This window comes from Cervus canadensis, chromosome 26, assembly GCF_019320065.1.
Source record: "Cervus canadensis isolate Bull #8, Minnesota chromosome 26, ASM1932006v1, whole genome shotgun sequence".
Lineage (NCBI taxonomy): Eukaryota > Metazoa > Chordata > Mammalia > Artiodactyla > Cervidae > Cervus > Cervus canadensis.
The window spans coordinates 45,944,079-45,949,207 of record NC_057411.1 but is presented as its reverse complement, the minus strand read 5'-3'; positions in this window follow the sequence as shown (position 1 = coordinate 45,949,207).

The following is a 5,129-nucleotide window of genomic DNA, read 5'->3' as shown; positions in this document are numbered from 1 at the left end:
ATTTCTCAAGTTCATCAGTGCTAAATGGGTTTCTCAATATGTTTACTGAGTGGCTCATACTACTGGTTATAATCAAACATTTCACGTGATTGACAATAATAGAAATAAAAGGTCTAAAGGATATATTCAACCCTTGAAAATTAAAATTGTAGATAATTTTCTGTGGCAGGTACCTTTTTTTTTTTTTTCATTTAGTTTTATTAGTTGGAGGCTAATTACTTTACAATATTGTAGTGGTTTTTGTCATACATTGACATGAATCAGCCATGGATTTACATGTATTCCCCATCCCGATCCCCCCTCCCACCTCCCTCCCCACCCCATCCCTCTGGGTCTTCCCAGTGCACCAGGCCCGAGCACTTGTCTCATGCATCCAGCCTGGGCTGGTGATCTGTTTCACCCTAGATAATATACATGTTTCGATGTTGTTCTCTCGAAACATCCCATCCTCGCCTTCTCCCACAGAGTCCAAAATTCTGTTCTGTACATCTGTGTAGATAATTTTCTGTGGCAGGTACCTTTGAATGAGCCAGACATGGTACCTGATGCTGGTTATAAAAGTGAGCAGACATGTTGCCCACAGTCTAGGTGTTGGCGCCCTGTTCTACTTAACTTTTTATTTTATATTGGAGTATAGCTCACTCACAGTGTTGTGATAGTTTTAGGTGGACAGCAAAGGGACTCAGTCCCACATGTCCCCATTCTCCTGAACTCCCCCCCAGCCAGGCTGCCACATAACACTGAGCAAGGCTCCCTGTGCTACATAGCAGGACCTTGTTTGGTTATCCGTTTTAAATCTAACAGTGGTACATGCCCATCCCAAACTCCCCAGCCATCCCTTCTCCTCATCCTTCCCTCCGCCGCCCTGCCCACGGACACAGGAAGTTTGTTCTCTAAGACTGTGACACCCTGCTTTTGTAAATGACTAGGTAGACCCGCACCATCCTCTGTTGCAACTACTCAGCCCTGCTCAAACTCATTAGGAATCCAAGAGATGAAAACTACCACAGATTGGCAATAAAGATGGACCAAACCTGTAGGGACTAGGATGTGGAAAATCAAAGCTTCCATACATTGTTAATGAGTGCACAAGCCAGGAAAACCACTTTAAAAAACATCACATTCCTGAGCGTGTAGAAGCTCCTGTATCCCTCTGACCCAAGTGATTCACTCCTGGGTATTATACTGTAGAAACTGAGGCATGCATGCATACAATAACAATAATAATGAAATACAATAACATTTATAGCAGCACTGTTTGAAATAGCCAAAATCTGAAAATAACTAAATGCCCATCAATAACAGTTAGATATTTATATGATAAAATGCTATCCAGCAATGAAAATGAACTCTAGCTATAGACAACGTAGATGGATCTGAAACAAAATAATGGAGAGCAAAAAGTAGATGCATGCATTGTTTTAATTCCATTTACTGAAAGTTTAAAAGCGATGTCATTTTGGAATTCAGGCTTGGGTGATAAACTATACTGAAATATAAAAAGGCTGCAAAAGTGGTTGCTTCAGAGAGGATGGGAAGGGTGGTTATGACTGAGGGGACAAAGAAAGATCCTGTCAATTTGGATACTGTCAATTTTCTTCCTCTTCTTTTTTTTAATGTAGTGGAATATACATAACATAAAATGTACCTTTCTGAACTAAGTGTGTGGTTCAGTGGTATGTTCACATCATTGTACAATCACCACTACCCATTTCTGGAATTTTTTCATTATGTCAAACTGAAGCTCTGTCCCCATTAAGCACTAACCCCCTTTCCCTCAGATCCTGGCAATCTCCATTCCATTTTCTGTCTCTCAGAAGCTGACTACTCTTGGTAGCTCATATGATGAAATCACAGTGTGACCTTTTGCAACTGGCCTACATTGAACAGTGGTTCAAATGGTAAAGCGTCTGCCTGAAATGTGGGAAACCTGGGTTCGATCCCTGGGTCGGGAAGATCCCCTGGAGATGGAAAAGGCAACCCACTCCAGTACTCTTGCCTGGAAGATCCCATGAATGGAGAATCCTGGTAGGCTATGGTCCATGGGGTCACAAAGAGTCGGACACGACTGAGCAACTTCACTTATTTCACTTGGTATCTTGCCTTCAAAGTTCACCCATATGGTAGCACGTGTCAGACCTCCCTTCCTCGTAAGTTGGAATCATACTTCATTGTATGTCGGTATTACATTCTGTTTATCCGTTCATTTGTCAGTGGTCACTTATGCTGTTTCCACCTTTTTACTATTGTGAGAGATGCCGCTGTGAACATTGTTGTACAGATATCCAAGTCCCTGCTTTTAACAATTTTCTTTCTGAGTTTTAAAATTACTCATAATGCATATTGATGCTTAATATTTTCTATATGTACTTAACAGTTCACAAGGCAGCTTTTAAAAAAATTCTATAGATCTGGGATTCAGGTACCATGGAATCTGTTTCTGATTTTGATTTTGCATTTCTTCCTATGGAATTCTCACTCTTGTCCTACTAAAGGAAATGGCGTTTCCTTGCTCATTTAAAAATAAGTTTTTAAGTGAGGTATAAAAGCTACAGAAAAAATGCAGAAATGATAATCATCAGTGTGATGAATTATTCACAAAATGAACAGCCTGTTTGGATGTGTATGTTAGGTACATGCGGGGGGTGTGTCTGGAAACAAACCACGTACAGTCATTTTAGGAAGCCAACGAGGTCTTAAGCTGAAAAAGAAGAGCAGAAGTGCGTTACTTAGCTGGAAGGAGGTAAATAGCATGATACTGTAAAAGTGTTAACACTTCAAATTCATTGCTTCTCAGGAATGAAAAGTGGGGATGAAAAGGTGGTGGGCCAATGTTTTATTCTGGTAATTGTGTATTTGACTTTTCAAAGAGATACATATTTCATATTACAATTTGAAAATAGTTTGTTTACAATAAATTAATCAATATCTATAATCTATCTTCCTCACCCCAAACATGGCCTTTGTTATCATTTCAAATGTTCATCTAGGTTTTGGCTTTGTTTAAATTGAGTTTTATTCTTAATGATGCTATTTTAGATTACGTCTCTATTCTTTAGGACTTTTGAGAAGGAAAGGGCAAATCACTCTAGTATTCTCACCTGGGAAATCCCATGGACAGAGGAGCCTGTTGGGCTACAGTCCTTGGGGTCACAGAGAGTCAGATACAACTGAGTGACTCTTTAGGACTTAACTATACATTAGACCCACAACAGTGTCCAGCACCCATGTTACGACTTTGATATCAATGACAATGTGTTTTTTTCCAACACATGTGTATGTGTGCATGCTAAATCACTTCAGTCATGTCCCACTCTTTGTAACCCCAAGAATTGTAGCCCGCCAGGCTCCTCTGTCCATGTGATTCTTCAGGCAAGAATACTGGAGTGGGTTGCCATGCCCTCATCTTCCCCACCAGGAATCTCCTGTGTCTCCTGCATTGCAGGCGGCTTCTTTACCGCTGAGTCATCGGGGGACTTTTTATCCCCAACACATCACTAGCAATTCTTTGACACCATGTGAATGCCCTACAGTTCAGCTCAGCTCGGACACTATCTCCCTGGTGATAGTGCCAGAACCCCCAGATGAAGTCAGGCTCGGACTTACAAGACGGTCCCCCTCCTTCCGCGTCAGGCGAAGTCCAGACTGTCAGCTGTGGTTCTGACCCAGTGGCTACAGACTGAAGGTTCCAACCACTCCTCCTTGGGTTTCAATAATTACCAGTTTATTATAAAATAATATAACTTAGGAAGAGCCAGATGGCAGAGATGCCCAGGGCAAGGTGGGGGAAAGAGCTTCCAAGCTCTCTCCGGACTCAGCTACTTTCTCTGAGCTCACTGCTAAGGTGCTCACAGCTCTCCAAACCCTGTCTTTTGGCTTTTTCATGGAGGCCTCCTTACTTTGGCACGATTGATTAAATTGCAGTCCACTGGCGATTGATTCAACTCACAGTCCCATTCCCCTTCCTGGATGTGGGCCAGGTTGGGGGCAGGCGGGGTGAAGGGGACTGAAAGTTCCAATCCTCTAATCACTGGGTGGTTTCCCATCCTTAGTTGCTTTCCAAAAGTCACCTTATTAACAAGCTCAGGTGTGGTTCAAAGTAGCTTGTTATGAATATTCACCACCTTCATCATTCTTCTCATTTTGGAAATTCCAAATTGGAAATTCTTCCTTTTGGTGAAATAGATCTTCAAGTATTTCTCTCAGAAATAGTTTACATTAAATTTTGAGTTCTTTAAATTCTTTGGTCATACAAAAATTCAAGTCAAATGCTAACACCTAAGTGAAATTCTTAATCCAGTAAAACCATTCTGAAGAAGTCGTTTCAGCAGAAATTGTTTCCTATAGCAATTGATGTGCATTGACTATGATGAGCTTGAATTAACCTTTCAACTTACAAGGCCTGGCATCCAAGGATCCTACCTGGTTACTGTCCAGTCCTTAGCTGGTATTCGAAGTTTATTCTTAAGTAACAGGATAGGGGAGCACAGAAAGATAAATGATCTTTACGTCAGCAGTGGGGAAAAGAGATAAGAGGCTCAGAAATTCCTGCTAAGTCTTAAAAGTAGATCAGAATGGAGAGGAGGCTCTCTGCTTTTGCGGTGGAAGGGAACTTGTTGGGTTCACAAGAGAAACTAAAATTCTAAACAGCAAAATGGCAGCACAGGCCACTTACGTATGAAGAGGCACAGTTTCCTTGCAGTGTCAGGATTAACCCAGTTAAGGCATTTCTGTGAGGTCTTGTAGAATATGAAGAAGTAGTTTTACCCTCTCTGGGACACCTGTGTCCTTGTGGACTGTGTTAGTTGCTCAGTCCTGTCCAACTCTTTGTGATCCCACGGACTGTAGCCCACCAGGCTTCTCTGCCCGTGGAATTCTCCAGGCAAGAATACTGGAGTGGATTGCCATTCCCTTCTCCAGAGGAACTTTCCAACCCAGGGATCAAACCCTGGTCTCCTGCCTGGCAGGCAGATTCTTTACCGTTTGAGTTATAGGGAAGTCTTTGTAGGTAAAACAAAAAAACCAGTTGCACTCAGTACTTTTTAAAAAGCAATGGATCCTTTCCTTCCCCGGCCCCCTGCCTGAACATCAGTTTTCAAGTAGAACGCCAATGCTGTTCAAGTCAAAAG